The sequence below is a fragment of the Sciurus carolinensis genome, chromosome 8 (assembly GCF_902686445.1).
Source record: "Sciurus carolinensis chromosome 8, mSciCar1.2, whole genome shotgun sequence".
In the NCBI taxonomy this organism is placed as follows: Eukaryota; Metazoa; Chordata; class Mammalia; order Rodentia; family Sciuridae; genus Sciurus; species Sciurus carolinensis.
Window position 1 is genome coordinate 118,906,199 of NC_062220.1, and position 23,471 is coordinate 118,929,669.

Below are 23,471 nucleotides of genomic sequence, written 5' to 3' on the forward strand. Positions count from 1 at the left end.
TTTATGCCTCAAGGTATCAAAGTGATACATGCTCCAATTCATACAAGGAATGAACTGGTAGCCAAGAAGGTGAAGAAGAGCAATACAAAAAACTATTCATAGGAGGAAAAAAACAACTCTGTTGGAGTGAGAGCTTGCAAAAATATTGCCAAATCAGGATGTACCTCAGCTCACCTGGAAAAGAGTTCTCCATGTTCCAGGTCACCCACCAAATCAGAGAGTAGTGGGAACTGCATTTGGAGCTCTGGCATCTCCAGTCAGAATAGCTTACGTGTGAGAGAGAGAGGTAGTGGATGGCTACCTGAGCACCACCTACCTCAGTAGGGACTACTGACCACAGAGCCTCATCCTTCCCATGTGAATGACAGAAGACAAGGAGCCCTGTCCAGCTCTGAGCTATGGGGTGTCTCCACAATGGCTCTCCTTCTTCTTTGTTCACAGTCTTCAGTGAGGCTCTGTACCCAGGTTAAAACCCATTGCCAATAACTCCAGAACCAACCTTGACCCTGAGCTTGACCCTGGGTATGTTGCAGGGGCCACATTCCTAAGAATGAACTCTACAATATCCCCAAACTTCAGCCCTAGGATATCCTAAAATTCAGATGTCCCAGATAGAAGTGATCTTGAGAAATGTGTTACCCATCTGCTCAGGAAAGGGGATGAGATAATATTAAAGATAGAATCAGTAAAATCCAGGCCAGCCCTGAGAAGCACAGCAGACTCGACACCCTCACAAGTTCTCCAGCTCTAACATGGCACAGCCCCCAGAAACTACCACCTGAAGGCCATCATAGGCTCCTGGTGATAAACAGGTCATGGTTGGTGGGACAGCAGTGAACAATGTGGTACACAAGCAAGCCCTGTGACCAAGCCTGAGCCTCAAGTTAACCCATCTCCTACCCATTCTGGTCATTCTCTGACACAAAAAGCTCAGGACCAGAACTCAGCTCAGCTTTTCTGTTTTGACCATGACAGTGCTGGTGTATGAGGTAGCAGTTGAGGCTTTCTGGTCTTCAGGGTTACCTGATGCAAAATAGGGACACCTGTGCTTACCTTAAGTAACTTGTTTTTTCAGATATCAATGGCACAAAGCAATGACCGAGTTATCCTAGATGAGTTTAGTGGAATCTCAGGAAGGAGTACAAGGTCCTGATCTCCTTGTGGGAATCCAAAGTAAGGAGCTCATCGAAGAGTGTGGTTTTTACTTGGTGGGAGCAGGCATCACTAGGTCTGAATGAGGAGGGAGTCTGGGCTTATCAAAAAGGCACCCAAGGCTGAAGCAGAAATGCATGACCACCATTTTAGTCACCTTATTCACTGTGTGAATAAATGCTCTGACCAGTTCAATTAAAGAGGAGGAAACGTTTATTTGAGGGTTCATGTTTTCAGACATCTGAGTTCATAGACAGCCATCTCCATTCCTTGGAGCTCAAAATGAGGAAGAACATCATGGCAGAAGAGCATGGCAGAGTGAAGCAGATTGCATCATCAGGAAGCAGAGAGAAAGAAAGAGTCTCCACTCTCCAGATACAAAATATAAACCTCAAAGCCAGTGCCCAATTCCAATCTCCACCAGCACACCTTAACACTTCAAAGAATACCTTCAGGGAAAATCGAGTCATTAGGTTTAGACTCTTACAACCCAATTTCTCCTCTGAGCATTCCTGCAGTGACTCACATGTAAGCTTTTGGGGAACAGCTCACATCCAAACCATAACCATGAACTGAGGTGTAGAATGAAATAAAAAGGTTAGTTATAGAGATCATGATGATGATGATGACCATGATTTAAGAGACATACAGAGCTGTAGTAAAGAAACACCCTGTGCTCCCCTTGCCCACCAAATATTCTCATTGCAAAGGAGGGTCCTAATAGACCTGGCAGTAAACATGCAGGATTCTCGATCCACATGTATTACACATTTCAGGCTTTTCTGCTCTTGATTTGAAGAAGAATTGAAGACAAATCTTTCTCTTCATTTCCTAAAGGAAATAGAGCACCAGGGTGGGAATATTACCCTGGATGGGTGCCAGGAACTCCACCTGCCTCACCTGCTTGTGTACCTCACATGCCACCTCTCTATTGTTTCCATCAAGGATGGGTGGGGGCAGCTGTTCTAGAGTGAGGGTGGACTCCTTATCCACAAGATTACAGGTGATAGTACTTGAAGTTCACCTGTGAGAGGGACTGCTTAATCTCTAAAACTCCTCCAGCAGCAGAAGGTGGCAAAATCTGCAGCAAGGATCACACCGAAGGGAGGCAGAGTCTGGCCCATGGGATCCCAAGAGGGAGGCCAGTCTGAGGATCAACAGGTGTCCATGGAAGAGTCTTTGGAATGGAAATCAATGCAATCCATTCTATGAATGGTCTATATTGGCCAAGTTCTGAGGGTCAGACTCACACATTTTCAGTGACATAGGGCTGAGGGCAAGGGTACAAACTTGGCTTGTTGAGGAGGATTAATGAGGAGCCTTATCTAGGAAATGTGCTGGAAGACTCTGCTCCAAGGAGTCAGCCTGGGAAGTTCCTGAAGGACTGTGGTTCACTGGGGGACAATAAAACATTCCAGATTCTCCAGAAGGGAGCTCAAAGTGACAGAGCAGTGAGCCCAGGGCCTGTGTCCTTCACCCTGATGGCTGTCTGGGCCTTGTACCTATTCTTTAGGCACATCCTCACTATCCAGTAGTGGTGCCAGTGCTGATTCCTTTCTCGTGGGCACATTTAGACACTCCCCACTACCTCTCTCTTCCAGAAAGATTTGTCCTCTTGGCTACAGCTCCTATGCTCAGGTGCAATGTCAGATGGTGAAGTGGGCACTTCAGACCTTGTCTCTGAATTAACAACCACATTTAGGAATCTCTATATAATGGCAGGTACTTTCATCTGGTCAGGTTAGGATCTTTGTGTTCTAGATTGTTCCATGACAGTATCCTCCTGGATAGAGGGAAACCTGACCAATCACTCTCTAAGCTTTAGCTCTACACAGCTTACCACTGAGGAAACTCAGAGATCAGACAGACTGAAGTATTTTCCTCAGGCAGATATGGTTTCTGGTACATTGATTATATTACCTAAACCACTGAGGCAATAAAAAAAATTTCAGTGGCAATTTCCAGTTCCCTGAGGCAGTGATATCTGCTTCCCTGTGACAGAGTCCCTCCTGGATGAATCACAACATTATGGGTGACATCTTTGGGGCTGCCGATGCAAGGAATGAAGATCACATGGCGATATGAAGCCAGAGGGATTCAGAGGACAGGTATGCTCTTTTGATAACACATCACGGTAGAGGGAACTAACCAGATGATATTGTTTTGTTTTCAAACTTCAAATTAGTGGGATAGAATCTTAAAATCCCCTCTCCCTGAAATTTTCTCTCATAAATTGTATACTTCTATGTATATACTTTTATTCTTATACTAAAAAATTGAAATTTTCTCTATCAACTAAGGTCTGGAGATTCACAAATAGTGGGAAATGGGTAGGGTCAGCATTTAAACCAGAAATGGAATCTCTTTTGTGTCTCAAAATGGCAGTTATGTCTTCCTTTCACACCAAACTTCTATGATCAATACAATTATTTGTGGTAGGTCATATTGGCTGGTTTAACTATGTTCATAAACAGAAAATATTAATGTGCGGGTCTGGGATTCAGTTTCTGAAGTAAGACATTCACTCTTCAACAACACACTTGTAAAATACACTTATTTAGAGAAAAGAAGCAACCCCATAGTGTGACATGTGGCCGCTCTGAAGATTCCAAAACGGCTGGTCACCATGGTAATGTGGACGCACATCTTACCTTGCATTCCAACTGTCACTTGGTGAGCGGAGGTTCAAATTGGAAATCAGTTGTGTGATTTTCAGGTTTCACCTAAGGTAGTCATGGGAAATCTGAACTGCTGTGGTGAAGGTATGTTCACATTGACATTTTGAAGGCTGATTCTTCAAAGCAATCAGTAAACTTTCACTGAATATATTTTCTTCTTGATTTTTTCATGTCCCACACTCAATCTTCTTTGCTGGATTTTAAATACTGTGTGATTTTGTTTTATCACTCAATTTATTTTCACGATTGTTCTATCTAGCTGGTTACATTAAAAATTCTCTTAAACTTAGAAAAATGGATATTTCCTAATGCCAATATCATGTGTACTCTTTGAGTGAATAGATAAAAGGTGGGAGGAAACTCACCTTGTTTTCATGAGATCAAAAAACAAAGTGAGAGAGAAAGAATATGGATGCTAAGTAAGGCAATATATATCCCATGACGGGCAACTAGAAGCTAAATTCTTCTGAATGTATGTGAACATGAAAAAGTAATGTTAGAGAAGTCTAAATCTAGACATTTGTAGAAGGGCAAAAGGGTGAGATTTAAGGGCAAGTTTCCAAGTGGTTGATGACTACAAGATCCCTGGTGTTTGGGGGTTACTGGGAAGAAAGCAAAGAGGACAGCGCTATGGGTAAGTGGAGTGGACACATGATAATGGAGGAAATGAGGGTCCGGTGGACATTAGGGAGGATTCATTGATGGAGGTTCAAAGGATGTAGTTATAGGTGGGTGAATCTAAGGCAGGTAAGTCTCTGGCACCTGGCCCTGAAGGATCTAGTAGAGAGGAAGAAGTACAGGAGCAGGATTATGCCTGATCAGAGCTGGTAGCTCTGCAACAACACCTTTTTCAGCGAGAACTTTTCCAGCTGCTCAGATGAAGGCTCAGAATATAAGTCTGCAGATGGTGAGGGGGTGCTCAGAAAGTATTACTTCACAGAAATGGGGGTGGGTCAACTTCTATACAGATCCACCAGAGCACCATCCAGGGTATCTGTTTTCCACCATAATTCACACTAACAGCTCATCCAGGGCTGGACAGCAGAAGGAAACAACTCTTGGCACAGCCATCAAGTGGCAGTTGGTTTAGAATGGCCTGAGTTCTGAAACACTTTGCCAGGCACACACAGCTCTGACATTTGGGTGGTCAGCTGCTCATCAGGAAGGTGCACTGTGAGGCAGTTGCAGTGAGAAGACCCTGGAAAGGATGGCATGCTACATTGAGCTCCCCCTCACCGCTCAGTTCCTGGGCTGACCGCCTGCACCTCTCCCACACTGAAACACTCCCCTGCCAGTGCCTGGCAGAGAGAATGGAAGTCTTGGTCCTTCTGTGGTCTCTTTAGGTCCTCTCCTCCCTGGAACCCGGTCTGGCCTTACCTCTCTTCCCTCTGTCCTTCCCCTAGTCCTCCAGGACCTCTTCTCCCTGGCTCTCAGGCCTCCCATTCATTGCATGCTCATTCTCCCCTTTTCTGCTTCCCTCTAGGGCCCAGTTCCCAGAGCTTCTCAGTGGGGCACCTCTGCTTCCTAGGGTTCTTAGCACATTCATGGATGTTTAGGGCCTGGACAGTGGCCCTGATTCTGGCCTGGGAGCACAGCCACGCTGCTGGCTGGGAAGAGGAAGAAGGCTGTATTCAGGTGGAAATGCAGGCCTCCAAATGCTCCAGCCTGGCCTTCATCTTCTCCTTCTTCTGGCCTTGTCTCTACATCATCAGTCTGACTCTGGGTACTGGAAACACATAAATCACTATGACACAAGCTCCAGGGATAATGTTGACAGAAAATGTGAAAACTGTAGGACATGATCAGGCTGTGCAGAAATAAAACACCACCCTCAATGGCACAGATTATTCTAAAGGCAATAATTCAACTGACAATCTTGTTCGAACAACATGGTATCTCCCAGAAAACTTCAGTATTCACCATTCCTTCCCTGCAAGGAAAAGCTGCCTTACATGGGGGGATTTCTCAGTGTCCTTATAAGGGAATCAGTTTTGATGAAGTTCATCAGCTTTTCACTAAGTATTTGGATATTGAGCCAGGAGGTCACTGGAAGCCAGAAGACCCTAAACCCAGATGGAAAGTAGTAATTCTCATTCCTTTCCACAACACCATGAACATCTTCCTAATTTTTATTCCAATGCTTCAGAAACAGCAGCAGGAATTTGCCTTTTATGTCATTGAACAGAGTGGCACACAACCTTTTAATCCTGTGATGGTCTTCAAGTGGGCTTCAAGGAGGCCATGAAGGACAACACCTAGGGTTTGTGTGGTTTTCTGAGATGTGGATCATCTACCTGAATTTGACCAAAACTGTTACACATGTGGAAAAATGCCCCATCACTTTGCATCAAAGCTGGATAAATACACGTATATTCTGCCATATGAAAAGTTAGGTTTAGGGTTAGGGTTAAGGAGGGGGACAAGAACGGAGGAAGGAAGAACTGTATAGAGGGAAAAGAGGGATGGAGGGGTCGGGGGGGAAGGAAAAATAATAGAATGAATCAAACAACATTACCCTATATGATCTGAGATGCTATAAAGGAACTCTTTTTGTTGATTTTCTTTCCTATACCCTGGTGTGTCAGGGATTCTGGGCCTCAAAGTTGGTTTCCAAGGTTTCTTATACACTGTATATTTTAATATGCATAGTGAATAGGTGTTTAATTACTTCTAGATCAGAAGAGCCCATAAAACCAGTATCTTCATTTAAAAAAAATTGTTTAGAGATGGAGCTATAGAAAACCCAGTAGTACTTATGCAAATGAACTGTACTATTGGAAAAGACATTAAATATTCTATTTTCTGAAGATAAATTCTTAGTAGATAAAACAAATTTTAATTCTATGTCATGTGGAATTTCATTTTTGAAAAAGACTCTTTTAATGTAAGCTAATTCCATTCAAACTATGTTTTCATTGTCAAGAAATTGGGTAATTACTAAATTTTTTTTGTTAAAAGTATAATTTAATAGAGGTATTTTAACATGCATTATCAGTTATTTAAATGAACTGATAATACAATATGACACTTTGGAAGACAGGTCCAACTACCTGATACCAAGTGTATTTATTTCAAAATCAGACAAAGTTTTCCATGAAAAATACCACAAATATATTTTACTTTCAAATTTACCCATTATATATATTTTTAAAATACCATACAATAGTTTTAGAAAATAACTTTGGTCGGGGTACTGGGCTTGATTGAAGCCATTCTTTACCACTGAACTACATCCCCAGTCCTTTTTGTTTTTTCATTTTGAGACACTATCTCATTAAGATACTTAGGGTCTCTTGAAATTGCTGAGGTAGACCTCAAACTTGGGACACTTGTCTTTGATTACAGGTAACTTCCACCAGGTGTAGTTATATTCACAAATTTAAAACAAAAGTTTGTATACCTAATGAAGTGCATCTTCATTGACAATGAAGAATGATACAATTTTACATGTAAAAAATGCTTGGATCATATTCTCCTTGTTCACCTAAAACAGAAATGTGGTCATTTATCTCAGGATGAAAGTTTGATTTTCCAATGTTATTTTTCTGTGGCAGTTTTGTTAATACAAATGCTCACAAACCAAACATAAAATAGTCAAAATTCTCATATTTTGAGAAAACTGATAGCCTAGTCTGAAATACCTAACAGAATTTTCCCATGTTTATTTCATAGAAATATAGGAGCATAAATAACCCACTCATACTCAAGTTTCTTAGTGGTGGGTGAAACTGACATCATTTATGAGTCTTAGTAGGGAAATATTTTTCTCATTTTAACCTGACTGTCCACATCGTTTCATTTTGATGTACACCTTACAATTTCTACAGCACTCAGTACTACTACTTCAGTCCTTATTTTCTTGTGACATTGATAGTTGTTTAGGAATGGGATATAAATATTAAGTACAGATGTAAAGTTATTTTTTGTAACAAACATTGACCTTTATATGTTTCCCATAAGAATGAGAGAACTTTGGCCAGTTGTCTTCATTGTATCAAGTTGAAATTATTTCCTACACATTAACAAACACATTGCAAATGAAAACGCTCTTCTGTGTGGTATGTTTGGTGGACTTATTAATGAACATGTATTGATGGTCTACACTGTATCAGGTGCCAAGCTAGGCACCTTCTTCTGTTTGAAAGTGTTGTGTCACTTCTAAACAAATGAAGCAAATTGAAACCTTTCTAAAATTATGAAGACATCATCTGATAACTTGTATTTCCTATATATGTGGACATAGAGATATTAAGATAGGAAAGGTTTCTACATAAATGCATTGACAGAAATACTATTAATTTCTGTAGCACTTGTGGTAAATTTATGCAGTGCCTTTTACTAGAGAAGGAATCACAATTAATGGCCAGGTGAGTAGAACAGAAAATGGAAAGTGTGCACAGTGATGATATTATATCTAATTCACAGTGAAGAAAGTTACTTAATTCTTTGCCAAACAAGTATTTTTAAAGGTTAAATTTAAATTTTTGTTTGTACTTTGTGAACCAGATATTCAGTAAGAAAAATGTATTCACAATATTATATAAGTACAAAATTTGTGTATTTAATAAGTGTACTTCTTTCCCAACCAAAATATTGATATTCGCATAAAAGCAAAATGAGAAAATATCCGATGAATATTTTCCTTTTGGAGGCTTCCTACAAGTGAAAGCAGATTTTATGTCTTTCAATGTTGCCTTTCCTTCTCCCAGTTATATTCTTTTCCATATATTTCAAATAGAGTACTCTAGATTTTGTACCTTGGATTTGCAAGTATGTCAACAAAGAGAACCAAATGGACCATGCTATCTATCAGAAAGGCAAAATGTACTTATAATTATTATATTAAGATATGAAAGGTTTCTACATAAATACACTGACATAAATGCTCTTAATTTCTTGTACTCTGTTTTCTGCTTCTCATGGAAATGTTTGTATTTTTTTAGCATTTTTTTTATGAAATATTATGTTCTATAGAAAAATAAAATAAAGCAACCATAAATTTTTTCTTTCTAGAAATGTCTGGAGATTCATAAATAGTGGGAAATGGGTAGGGTTGGTATTTCAAACGAAGTATGGAATCTCTTCTGATTCTCAAATGGAAACTTTGTCTACCTTTCACACAAGGCTTTTAGGACTAATGAAAATATTGAAGGAGGGCTAGAACTTTTTTGATATTTTGAGTCATAACAGTGATCATTAATGTAGAGGTCTAGGATTCAGTTATTGAAGGGAAAATACACTATTAAACAACAATCTTGGGCGAGTAAAACACACAGTTAGACCACAGCAGCACCCCTTAATGTGGCATGTGCTGGCTTGAAAATTCTATAATGAGTGTCACAATGGTAACAGGATACACACCTTACGTTCCATTCCAACTGTCATTCAGTGAGCTGAGGATCAAACTGTGAAGCAGTGGTGTGTTTTTTTTTTTCAGTGGCAGTCCCTCATGGGAAATGTGAATTGCTGTGGTGGAGGTATGTTCACATTGATATTTTGAAGGCTGTTTATTCAAAGGGATGAGTTAATTGTACTGAATATATTTTCCTCTTCATTTGTAATCTTCCACACTCAAACTACTCTGCTGAGTTATAAGTATTTCATAATTTTGTTTTATCACTCAACTTTTGTATTTGATTCTTCTATCCACAGAGTTGCCTTAAATATTTTCCTCAATTTAGAAAAATGGATATTTCCTAATGCCCATATCATGGGCAATCTTTGATTGGATCGATAAGCAGGGAGAGGACAGCCACCCTGATTTCATGAAATGAAAAAAGACAGAATACAGATGATAAGAAAGTCAATAGATATCTCATGATAGGTCATTACAGGTCAAACGCTTCTGAGTGGCTATGTGAACCTCTGAAATTGATGTTAGAGAAGTCTAAATCAAGGCTATTGCAGAAAGGTAAAAGAGCTGATATTTAGAGTCCTGTTCCCAAGTGGTGAGGACTACAAGATCTCCCGGGTTTGGGAACTATTGGGAAGGAGACAACAAAGGACAATGCCATGAAGTAAGTGGAGAGGACATGGGATAATGAAGGAAATGAGGGACTTAAGGGAGGGTACAATAAGGACCCTCAGTTTCACAGGCTATAGTTATGGGTAGTCCTTTCTAGGCAGATAAGTCTTTGGCCCCTGGCCCTCCAGGATGTAAGCAGGGATGAGGAAGGTCAGTGGGAGAAAGGCCTGATCAGAGCTGGAGCATCTGCAGCAGGTTTTCAGCAAGACTTTGTCTATCTGCTCAGATGATAGTGCAGAAAATATTAATTCACAAAAAAGAAGAAATTGAAGAAAACCTTAAAAGATGGAAAGATCTTCTATGTTCTTGGATAGGCAGAATTAAGATTGTCAAAATGACTATTATACCAAAGGCACTATAGAGATTCAATGTAATTCCAATTAAAATACCTATGACAGGGCTGGGGATATAGCTCAGTTGGTAGAGTGCCTGCCCTGCAAGCACAAGGCCCTGAGTTCAATCCCCTGAACAGGAAAAAAATAAAAAAAATATTACCAATGACAGAATAATATTCCATAGTGTATATATACCACACTTTCTTTATCCATTCATCTGTGGAAGGGCATCCAGGTTGGTTCCACCATCTAGCTATTGTGATCTGAGTTACTGTAAACATTGATTGGGCGGTGTTACTGTAGTATGCTGTCTTTAAGTCCTTTGGGTATAATCCGAGGAGTGGAAAAGTGAATCAAAATGTAGGTTCATTCCAAGTTTTCTGAGGATCCTCCACGCTGATTTCTAGAGTAGCCGTACAAATTTACAACTCCACCAGCAAATAAATGGATGCAAAGGGAGAATATCATGCTAAAGGAAATAAGCCAATCCCCAAAACCCAAAGACTGAATGTTCTCCCTGATAAGTGGATGAAGATATATAATGGTGTTGGGTATTGGGGGTGAGCGAACAATGGAGGAACTTTAGATTACTTTGAGGGAAATGAGAGGGAGGAGGGGGTGGGGCATGACAAATGGTGGAATGGGACAGATATCATTACCCTGTGTACCTGAATGATTACATGAATGGTATGAATGTACATTGTGTACAACCTTAGAAATGAAAATATGTACCCCATTTGTGTACAATGAATCAAACTGAAGTCTGTAAAAATACAAAATAATAAGAATAATGAAAAAATATTAGTTCACAAAAATGGGGGCGTTCAACTTCCTACATGGATCCACCAAAGTACCAGCCAATGATATGTGTTTTCCCCCATTAACTCACACAAACAGCTCATACAGTGGTGTACAGCAGAAGGAAACATAACTCTTGGCTGAGAAATTAAGTGGCAGTTGGTTTAGAATGGCCTGACTTCTGAAACAGTTTCTCAGACACACACAGCTCTGATAGTTGGGGGATCAGCTGCTCACCGGAAATGCTTCTTCTGAAGCAGTTGGCAAGCAGAAGACCCTAGGGAGGGTGGCCTCAGGTTTGGACTATACCCTCGTCTTTCAGAGACACTTTGTTTGGATGAAATTATCATATTTCTCTTTAATAATTTCAAGGAAGGGGTAAGAGACTTTGTTCAGTCAACCCGTCTGGGACATCAGTCTTCCCAAAGAGGCCTTCAGGGAGGAGGATTTGTGAAAGAGTGAGAAGAGTTAAGGGTTCCTGGTTCTAAGGTATCAACTACAGGCCTCAAGTGTTCAGGGATTTCAGATCCCAGATAAACACCCACCTTCCTGTCCCATATCCACCACTCAGCAGTGCTGTGCTTCTAGATAAGTCCCATAAAAATCTCCAAATTTCAAATACCAAAACTCCACATTGTGGGTTAAGGAGTCCGCTCCCCTCATCTCTCTAGCCTGATTTGGGGTCACAGGGAATAACAGATATTCTCCATGAGCATTTCAGATATCCAACTGAAAAGAATGAAGAATGGACTTTCTTCACCTACCACCCTGGAGGATGATATCAGTTTCACAGCTCACTGTTCAAATATTGCCAAAGATTAAGCTGAAGTTTACTCATTCACACATTGTATGATAGGACACTTTAGCACACATGGGAAGCACCAATCTTCTTAAGGCTGCCTGTATGTGATCATTGTCAGCCTGGTAATATTACATGGGTCAGGTGAACACTTCTGCATTTCCACACAAGCAATGAGGCACAGAGGGTTTTGAGGGGTTTATTTAAATCTCACAGGTATGTACAGCTTTGAAGTAGGATTTCAACATAAGTCACATGGCCACAGACTCTGCTCTTGGTCACTGTTCTCTCTACTTCTCTATGATTTCACCTTAGTAAAGGTGTTTGTGAACTCAATATTCAGTTGGGTTTTAGAACTCTCCTCTTGACAATGTCATCCTTAATGCCAATCTGACTTAGGAGCTTTGCTGCCCCAATGGTGAAAAATGTGTTCAAAAGTGTGAATTCTATGAACTTTCAAACCCCTCTCCTCTAAATTTCTTGAAACATAGATTGTGTTATTTTCATATCTTGTCAAAGAATGCACAATAGACACCAGTAATTTTTCCTAATTTTAAATTGGAACATTGTTTCTAACCCTCTGGTAAGTAATATTCTGCTCTCACCTTCTATAAGATCAACTTTTCAGCTTCCATCAAAGAGGGAGACTATGCAATATTTGTCCTTCTGTGCCTGACCATTTCATTTAAACTAATGTCCTCCACGAACATCCTTGTTGTTGAAAATGATAGAAATCTCCTCACTGGAAAAAAATACAAATATTTAAATTTCTATGTACGCTATTATTGTATACTTCAATTCAAAGGACAAATTGTATTCTGAGATATTTACAATTACCATGTCAATTAAAACTGTTTCAACTGTTATTTGAATTACTACTGTTGACCCTATGATCTTTTGGTAGCAAGTTTTCACCAGCTGATACTATTTTATCACATTTACCAGGCTGTTTCCTCCCATCAAAGGAAAAGAAGTCAACAACACATCCTGAAGGCTTCCGTAGGCCTTGGAACAGAGGAGTCCGTCTCTGGTCACCAAACAGTGTGTACCCTGATAAACAGTCGGACAAAGGTACTGTGGGGTTGAGTCAGTGTGTTCATTCTTCAGTAATGATTATAGTCTATTCAGAGTTCCAGTTCTTCTTTTGTTTGCTGTGTACAGATTTGTGGCCATTGAGTCAGTCAGTAGTGCTATAGCTCCATTCTCCACTGAGATTTGTGTACTTGATTCGTTCAACTACGGATGGGCAACTTTCCATCAATAACCTACTGTGAATTGACCTGCTGCAAACATCAAAGTCACTGTATTATGATAGTATGCTAATCTTAGTTCTTTTGATTAAGAAGAGAGGAGTGGGTACACTTGTATTTCTTTCAGGAATCTCCACACTGCTGTCCAGAGACATCGTAATAATTTGAAGTCCCACCTACAGTGTGTCACTGTACCTCATTTGTCACATGTTTGCCAGTGATTTCTATGGGTATCCAGTTTTCCCAGTAACTTTGTTTTAACCAATATCTCCTGTCTACCAAATAGTGTTAGTACATTCATCAAGTATCAGGTGGCTGTAAATATGCGGGTTGTCTCTGTTACCTATATTCTATTACACTGACCTTCATATCTATTTTGAGGCTGATACCAGGATGTTTTTGCTACTCTCCTCTGTAGTCTACTTTGAGACTGGGTATTATGATATTTCCTACATTTCTTTTCTTACTCAGAATTCAATTGCCAAAGCAATTCTGGGTTTCATTATTTCAAATGAATTTCAAGACTGGATGTTCAACACTGTAAGGAATGTCATTGGTATTTTCAAGAGGATGACATTGAATCTGGATATTGCCTTTGGTAGTTTTGCCCTTGTGACAATATTAATTCTGCCTATCCAAGAACATGAACAGTCTCTGCTTCTTCAGTTGTGTTCTTTGAATTCTGTTTCAGTGTTCTATAGTTTTCTTTGTTGAATTTGTTCACCACTTTTGTGAGATTAATTCCCAGGTGTTTTTTTAGATTATTGTGAAAGGATGGATTCCCTGAAGTGGTTTTCAGTTGAATCACTTTTGGAGTATAGACATGCTAAAGAATTAGGAGGGTTGACTTCTTATCCTGCGAAACTGATAAACTAATCAGGTATAGAATTCTACTGGTGAAATTTCTTAGGTTCTTCTAAATATTGGATATTGTCAACAGCAAACAGAGAGAATCTGACTTTCTTTTTTCTACTCATATCCTTTTAATTTTCATCTCTTGCCTCATTGCTCTGACTTGACTTTTGAGAACTATATTTAATAGAAGTGATAAAAGTGGACATTCTTTTCTTGTTCCTGATATTTGAGGTAAACCTTTAATTTGTCTCTCAATTCAGTGAGATGTAGGCTTTGCATTTCTCATATATCACTTTTATGATGTCGAGAATGAGTGCCTTTTATGCCGAATTTCTCCAGTATTTTTTAAATGAATATTGCTGTATTTCCTGAAATACCTTCTCTGCACCTATTGAGATGACCTTATGATTCTTATTTTTAAGTCCACTCATGTAATGTGTTAGTCAGCTGTTTTTTTTTTTTTTTTCATACCTTGAAGTAAAAGTCCTGGCAGGGAAATTAGATGGGGAAAAGTTGATTAAGGTACAAATGGATCTGAAGTTCTCAGTCTTTGAATGAATGCCCCAGTCCTTAGGACTTGCGGTGAGGCAGAGCATCATGGTGGAATAATGAGGTGGATAAAAGTGGCTCAGACATGTTCAGAAGGCAGACGGAGAGACTCCACTCTCAAGGTACAAAATATATAACCATAATCATGCCCCCAATGACCCACTCCTTAAGCCACACCCTATCTCCCTTGTGATACCACTCCCTTAATCCCTTTCAGGGGATTAATTCACTGACTGGGTTAACCCAGTCATTACAGACCAAAACCTTTTTGCATTGTCTCACACATGAGCTTTTGAGGAACTCTCACATGCTCACCATGACAAGTGGTGGATTACTTTTATTAATTTGCACATGTTGAACCAAATTTGCATCTCAGGCTTGAAGACCACTTGATTGTGATGTATGGTCTTCTGAATATGATTCAGAATGCAGATTACTAGTGTTTTTTTAAAGATTTTTGCATCTATATTCAACAGGCTTATTGGTCTGTGCAGTTTATTCCTGGATGCATCTTTTATAGTTTTAATATCAAGGTAATACTGGCATAACAGAATGTACTTGGGAGGGTTCTCTCACATTTAATTTCATAGAATAATTTGAGAAAGACTGATGTCAGTTCTTCTGTGCTGGTCTGGTAGAACTCAGCCAGAAATCCATCTGGTCCCAGGATTTTGTTGATGGAATCTTTTAATTGACATTTCAATTTCATTCTTAATAGAAATTGGTCGGTTATGGTCTTCTGTACTTTCCAGGTTCAGTATGTGCAGTCATATGTGTCTCAAAATTGGTCATTGTCTTCTAGATGGTTTGGTTGAACAGTGTATAAATTATCCAATAGATTCTACTGATCCTCTGGATTTCTGAAGTGTCTGTGTGATATCTCATTTTTCATCACCAATTGTGTTGATATATGTCTTCCCTCTCATTCTTTGGTTACCTTGGCTGAGGTTTAATCAAGCTTATTTATCTTCTACAATAACCAATACTTTTTTGCACTGAATCCTGTGTATTTTGAATCTAAAATTCATTAATTCTGGCATTCTGTATCATGTGTTTAGTATGTCATTCAATGTGTTAATAATCAGAAGAACATGGATGGGGAATGAATTATGTCACCCTCTGCTGTCTGTGGAACAGCCTTTTCATGCTTCCTGGGCTTATTCTCTGGGCATGTATTCACACCACCTCATTCTTTAAAGAAGCTTGTTGAAATTCTCTGTCCACTGCAGCTGTTCCTGTGTGGCACCTGACTCAAAGGGGGAAGGGAGCAGGGCTCTCCTCCACATCTCTGACTTGATTTCCCCTGGCTAGAATGCTCTCCATGCCTTCAGCTCTAGCTCTTCTTGGCAAAGCCTAGGTCCTTTGGCAGGTGACTGTGTAGACCACGTATGTGTCCCTGCTCAGATTTCCACGATCTTGGCTCCTCAACATGGCTGTGTGGAAGGTGCCTCCTGCTTTGCTCTCTGTGGCGGGTAGGAAGAACTGCACCAGTTCTTCCTGATTAATAAAAGTAATCCACCACTTGTCATGGTTAGCATGTGAGAGTTCTTGCACCAGTGTACAGTGCAATGAAGTCTCTGGATCACCCAAGTGAAGGCTGCCTCTCTGATCTCAGGATGTTCCACACTAAATTCATTCCCTTTGTTTTTCTGCATTTCACCTCCCTCTGTGATCTAGCAATGGCTCCACTACTGCAGCTCCAGCTGCCTCTACCAGCTTGACGCTAATATACTCTTTTTCTTCTTTGTTTCATGTAACCAACATTCTGATTCTCTAAGACTCCCTGACTGTCCAGTATACAGTTTCAGTGAAATCCCTCCTTCTCCCAACTCAGGGCAATGCAGTATTCATGGTCTTTGAATTCCAGGTCATGAAGCTATAAGAAATAAAGACTCTATCTACCTGTCATTTTGCTTCCCTATTCTAATGTATTGTTTCTTATACTTGAGGTTCTGACTTCCTATGTCTCTATAAATTTTTTTGCAGTTCACTATGAAGTTTTGGTGAGTTCCTTTAGTTACCCAACTCAATGAGAAGTGGTTTTCTTGCCTTGGAAGTCTGGCAATAAGTAACAGTCCGGGGTGCATCCTTCTTCCAATCTTCCAACTTCTCTTCCCCTGACAACAAATTTAGTATGATATCTATTCTTCTCAAGTTGTCAATGTATGTTTCAGAGTCAAAATACACTCTATCTTGATGAATACCTCATGTGACATTGAAAAAAATTACTTTCTCATTGTTGAATGAAGTATTTGTACAATAACCAATTAGATCTATGTGATTGATCTTGGTTTTGCTAGATTTCTAGGGTTACCATGTCCAAGTAGCAGCTTTTTTGGCTTGAAGTAATGCAAGTGTACAATCTCAGAGGTCTGTAGACTAGAAATCAATCATTGCACTCTAAGCAGGTCAATGCTCCTTCTGAAGACTGTAGGAAAGAGAATTTTCTTGCCCATTCCTAACTTTTACTGGTTACTTTCTCAAACTCTCTGCTTCAGTTCTCACATGGCATATGTCCCTCTTGATGTGTCCGCTCTCCTTATGAGAAAAGTCATCATATTTGCTCAATGGGTCCAACCTGCTCCTCCTCGATATATTGAATGCATGAGATGTCAATGGCTCTCTTTTCAAAACTGGTAAAATATTTTGGTGTGGTGTTGGGACTTGAACATGTATCTGGATGGAAATAATTTGACCTATGACCGAGCTGATTGATTCAACACTATACCTTTTCATTTCTTCCTCATGAATCTGTCAAGTGCTTTCAAGGAATGCTGAAATCTTCTAGTGTAACACTGGACTGTTTCATTTCTCACTGTGCTTCCTTCCACTGTTTCTCTGTGTTTCATCTCTTTCCTTGACTCCTCTTTCTCTGCCATCCAAAAAGTATCATGGTCCGGCATCACCTGAGCCTATGTGTGTTAATCAACCGTCCCCATAACCCCTAGACCCATGTCCACAGCAAGAACTCCCACTGAGAGAGCCTTCAGCAAACCAAAACGCTGACAGTTACACTATATTCGCCTAGATGCCAACCGGGAGATCATGGAGGTGGCATCATTTGACTGGAAAGAAGAAAAAACACCACCTATTGCTGAGGTAAGGTATATCTTCTCTTTGCCTATGATATAAATGTTGTTTTCTTTATTTTAGCACATATACAGGCATGAACATCTGACAGTGTACATTATAGATTTGTCACAAAGATTCTTTTGTGTGGAATTACAACTACAAGTCTATTACAACTGGTTCCTGATTCAAGATGACATTAATGTACAACATCAACAATTGTGAAATGATTGTAGTGAGCATTTTCCTTGGTAGCAATTTTCCTCGGTACAAAAGGAACTGTGTGCATGACATCAAACTGGACCTGAGACATCCATCATACAATGCTTCTGTCTTTCTCAAAAGTGCCTTTTTCTGCCTTATTTTGTGGTCCTTGGATCAATTGCTTTTTCCCACTGTGTTATCCAATATCACCATAGCCAATAGTAGACTTGTGCAACCAGACTCTGCTTATCATGCTCACACTGTCTTCCTTTCTGTAACTGCAGGTGGACTTTACAGAAAATGAAAAATGTAAGTACTCATAACTCACTCACGTACTGAGGAAAAATCTCTGCTCTGTAATAGTTCAGGGTTTCCTGCCTGTTTTTCTACAGAAAATTGTTCTGATTTCAAATTTCTTTGGAAATGAGGATTGGGATGTGGTGACATGGTGATAATCCAGTGAAGAATTATGACCATCTACCACCATCCTGAAGCACCTGTCATTTTGGTGCTGTGCCTTTGTGTGCATGAGGGTGAGAGGTAAACTTTAGCATGTCCATGTAATAATAATTTTGATTTTGTTTGTGAGGATGTGGGAACTTTCTCAGGAATTCTGTTCTAATATGCCCAGTACAAGTGTCAATTTTCTAAAATAAAACCCCTCCCTAATGCATGGTTTACATGAAACAATTCCTTCAACACCTAGATCTGGAGTTCAGTTTACTATGCCCCACTCGGTAGATAGAGATGATGTTGAGAAAAATGATCCAGGTCTGGACTGTGTTCGGAGAAGAGGCAAATAGCGTTCAGGAATGGGCCCTGATGTTGATGCTTTGGGATAGGGAACTGTATTCATTACTCAACCATTTGTCCCCACTCCAGGTCATTCCCATATATTTTTGTACTCATGACCCCTTCAGAGCTGTGAAATATTTTTCATTCTTGTAAGGCAGCCTCAGATCTACCAACATGCTGCAATGACTTATGATCAGAGACTGAGCAGAGGAGCTGCACAGGTCTGTGTTTCCTGAAACAGAAGATGGACTCTGTTGGCATGTTTCAACTTTTCATGGAAGCTGCCTTCCCATGGTTCTTTTGTAGACACAATTTTCTGAGAAGCATGTTTAAATTGAAGGGACTTTCATGGGGCCTGGCAAGCACAGCTAAAGCACATGTATTGCAGAAATATGGGCTCCAGTGAAGGAAAGCTTAGCAGAGCAATGGGGACTGATCCCATAATTTAGATCCTCACTAATCTCCTCTCTGGCCTGAATGATATCACTTTGACAGTGTCTCTGAAAGGTGTTCCATAGTCAGTCTCCAATGCTATCTATGTCCTTCCACTCATGCGTACATGGATTGACACTGGTCATTGTGAGTGTGCAACCACTGTTTTCTTCATTCCTCCTCAAACTTGAGCTCATCCCTGGGCAGAGCGTCTTCATCTTAGTTCCCATTAGCATTAGATGAATACCACTCTGTGCTAAGATCTCATTATCCAGTCCATTGGCCTGGATCAGCCAGAATCGGAAACAAAGTTAAGAAGATAGCACTGTGTCCGAGATCAGCTCCCACATTTCTCTTAGTTCTAGGCAGGATGTTCTAGACCCTGCTGGGAGTCATCTGCATCTAAATGTTGATTTCACTGATGTGATGTCCTCAGGTCCTCAGAGAGATCCTGGTCCTTTTGCATGAGTCCACAGTCAAATTACAAGTGAGTGGGGAGATCAGGATCGTAAACTCCTGCACAATGCAACTCAGGGGAATGAAGGTCCTGTCTCCCTCATTTTTTAATTTCAGGTCTTCGCCATCATAAAATGGCAGTTCCTACATGTACGTGCAGTCTACATTTCATTTTATTTACATTTTAAACTGAAATATTCAGAGACTAATCCCAGTTCTGCCGTTCAAATGTCAAGTAGACCTGTGTGCATAATGCAGAGACCATTCCCATTCCCCTGTGGGCAGCTGCTCTGATTCTGGCACAGTGTTGTTCCAGGAATTAATAATGCTCAAACTGTTTGCATCATAGTTTGGGTGTCAGGTTGTTCTCTGTCAAGGACAGAGTGATAACATGCCAGCAGAAATAAGAAGTTGAAATTTGACTCCTGTAGCTCCACTGTCTCACTTCAAGGTTTGCAATTGTTTGCAGAATCTTGTTGAAGGCCCCCAACCACACAGAGGTCATAGAGTGTCTCAGAAGCCAGAACACAGATCAACGTGATCCAGAATATAAATATTAGCATTTCTCTTTTTTTATTACTATAAAGAACACAGTTGACACCGAATAATTTATGCAGGTGTGTTTAGCTTACAATTGTGGAGATTAAAGGACATGGCACTAGCACCTCCTTGGATTCAGTGAATGCCCTCTTAGCTGCATTGCATGATTAGTGGTGTCCTCATGGATGCAGGAGCAGGAGGGAGACATCACATGGGTGACAGGATGCCAGTAGGTATCAGATGTCTCATTTGGTCTTCCTATATAATCCAGGATCTAACAAGGATGTGAGAAAAATATATTCCTGCCTGTTAGGCTGAGGCCCTCAAATGACCTTTTTACCTTTACCCAGGCCTGTCTTCCAACTGGTTTCACAACTCTCATTATGGTCACATTGAGGACCAAGCCTCAATCACATAATCCTGTAGGGGACAAACAACATCCAACCCTAGCACTCCTCATGATCTGAATTGGTGAAGGAGAAAGCATGAGACACTCTTAGTTAAGTCTGTTGCTGATGTTTGTGTCTCTAAAGGTGGGATGTACTGCCAAGCATGGGACTGGAGCAGTGATGATGAGGAGCCTTCAGGTAGGGAACAGTCCTTTTGGTGTGACCCAAAAGGAAAGGATTCCTGGTAGGAGTTGGGTCCACCTACTTATGTGCAAAATGAAGAATGGATCTGAAATAGAAATCAAGTGAAAAAATGTATTACTTTCATAGTTTAATGACATAGGAATAAGAGTTAGTAGACCTACTGACTTTGAACATCCTGTTTGTAAGAGGACAACTTCTGCCTTGGTAGTGACACACAATCTTCCTTGTAAGACCCACTCTGTCCTGAATATGCCTCTACTAAGTATCCAATAGCTTGACTCTCATTGGTGGGCAGTTCTTAGGAATCATGAATGAAAGAATTTAGACCTGCACTTTGGGTTTGACCCACAATGGAAGGAATCTTTCCCAGAGGCATTCTGTGAACCTGTAGTCAAAGTTCCTCTCAGCTGTGCTAAGCAGTGTGAAAGGCATCAAATTCCACTCTGCATCTTCTTATAGGGGTACTTTCTCTTGTGCTTATTGTCTACTCTGGTTTAAAAGACACTCACAAATATGGGGAACATAAAGACAACTTCCTCAGACAGTCCTCTAGTTGTCCTCTGTAAAAGAATGCGGAGATGTTCTTCCTTGAACATGTTTCTCACCTCTAGTCCTCATCTAATTTTCAATCCCTTGTACTAGGTGGGTAATCTGAATTTGCTTGCATTCAAGAGAACTATGGCTAGAAACTCAGGGAGAGAGTGGCTGTCTGTTGGAGGAACAGGAGGACACAGGCATCCCTAACTGAGGAGAGTGGGAGAATCTGAACTGGAAAACATTGCATGGGATCCTAGATCTTTTCCTCATTGCAGAGGTGAGGTGATGGAGTCCATGAGATAGGAGGGCAGACAAGAGAAAAATGGAGAGCTTTGGCTTTGGGCTACAGAACACCAAGAGCAGCAGCATCTCAAGTTTTCACCTTGACTTAACTCTACCTTTCCTTTTTCCAAGGCCACATCATCACCACCACTGCTCGTGTCCATGCTGTAGGCAACTTTACGGACACCGAGGATGATGACGAGGATAATGCGACCAGAAATGTGAATGTAATTTATTTCCTATGTGTCTATTTTTCTATACCTTCTTTTTCTATACCCCTCCCAAGTTTCCTCTATCCCACTTTTTATGACTTTTTGCATGGGACTTTACTCATATACATCTTAGAAGTTCTTAGACCTTCAGGAACTGTGAAATTACTCTGCACCAAATATCTTAGTCTTGCCCTGGTTTCCAACCTCAGGCAGCTCCACTGATTCATACTGAGTAACCCTTAGCATGCATGAATGTACCCTTCCTTTAATATGTAAAGATTACCCAGTTAGAAAGCAAACCCAAAAGGAATCTGCTTCCAGGGAGCTCAAGGAAGCAAAAGTAGACAACGAAGGACAGGAATAGGAAATGTGAGTGTGGAGAGAATGGGAGGGAGAGCAGGTGTCAAATAAGTGCACATATTCTCCAATGCTTCCTTCACTTTCTTACACTTTATGCAATCCACCAGAAGCAAGGAGAGCACTGAAGTGGCCACTATTGCTTGTGACCATGACCATGCAAGGGGAGGTACAAGTAGGGTTAAAATCAGTGCAGGAAACTGTCTGAGGATGAAGCTGCAGAGGAGGTAGGGCTGGAGGAACATGATCCCTGCTCCAGGCTGTGTCAGCACACTTGCTGCTCTTCAGGGGGCACAGACTCAACATTCTCACCCAACTTCCCTAGAGAACCCTTTCCTCTGCCTCATGTTCACTCTCTAGGGAGCAGCCTCAGAAGGTTCTGAAGGTCAATATCCATGGGAAGTTGCTCCTGGAGGACATTCATAGACATTCTCCGCCCATTGTCAACACCCTTTTCTGAGGTCAGCAGAGTAGACTCAGTTTTCCTCAACCAGATCCCAGGGGAGATCAGGGTCCAAAGTCACCTTGCACAACCTGAGGAAAATTTTGGTTCTTGCCACTGTTTCTGTGGCAAGAAACTCCACCCATGTGACCCTGCACCTGGTTCTGTGTTACAGATTGCTACAGGGACACCTGGGCAGACAGTGATTTCTGGTCCTGGAGTTCCAGCTTCTGAGGCGAAACTTGAAGTGCAGAGAAGCTGCAACCAGCTGGCAGGAGGTGAAGCAGCAGAACTTTTGTGGTTTCTCCCTCCCACTGACATAATGGTCTACTTTGTATAAACTGTACAGATTTATGTTTACTTTGTTAAATGAGTTTAATGTTGGTATTTAATGTTTGATGTTGGTATTTAATTTATAGTAAATTCTATTTACTTGGTAACAGTTGCTTTTGAACTCATTCTATAAAGTAAAAAAATCACAGGAAAACACAGTAAATAGAGGTACATGTCTTGAGGTAGACGTGAATGAATTACATAGAAGTTACCCTAGTTACTCCTCATCACATCACTCCTCTCCTCCCATAAACCTCATTTTCCTATATTTTCTTCTTTCTTTCAGGTTGGTATTATAACCATTCATTAAAATAATGCTATGGGTTAGTAGAAACAGCAAAGAAATAAAGAATTAAATTGCAAGTGATGTAAAATCCCAAGTAAAACCCCAGTGTTTTATTCTTTCATTCATTCATTAGCTAACAAAATCCAAGACAAGACACACAATATAATAATATACTGCAAAACAACTGGCAGGTTTCTGTTATCATAACTGTGGTTTTGCATTTTCTATCCTTTTCTGAATCATGAAATTTTTTTAATATTATATAGCATACATATAAAACGAGATAGAAACGTGCACCATAAACTTGTAACAGTGGCTATAAATACATTATCTTACATGTTTCTCATGAGCAATAGGTTGGTTATGGTACATATACAGCATGAAAACTGTTAAAATAATAAAAACTCCACAAAACCTGCATGTAAGCACCATGTTAACATATCAGTGATTCTCTGGTCTATCCATGTTAAACATTAAATAACACTGTCTAAA

At 40.3% G+C, this 23,471-nt stretch overlaps 3 protein-coding genes and 1 pseudogene across 11 annotated transcripts in view; all 4 read left to right on the forward strand.

Moving 5' to 3' along the window:
• LOC124991706 (immunoglobulin lambda-1 light chain-like) overlaps positions 1–23,471 on the forward strand; it is a 1,192,366-nt gene that overhangs the window by 618,899 nt on the left and 549,996 nt on the right. The gene's annotated exons all lie outside the window — the stretch shown is intronic.
• The window catches only part of LOC124991707 (immunoglobulin lambda-1 light chain-like), a 1,154,667-nt gene that overhangs the window by 576,741 nt on the left and 554,455 nt on the right, over positions 1–23,471 (forward strand). The window lies entirely within an intron of this gene.
• The window catches only part of LOC124991709 (immunoglobulin lambda-1 light chain-like), a 981,515-nt gene that overhangs the window by 399,074 nt on the left and 558,970 nt on the right, over positions 1–23,471 (forward strand). The gene's annotated exons all lie outside the window — the stretch shown is intronic.
• LOC124990499 (beta-1,4-galactosyltransferase 6-like) lies at positions 5,568–22,700 on the forward strand (annotated as a pseudogene).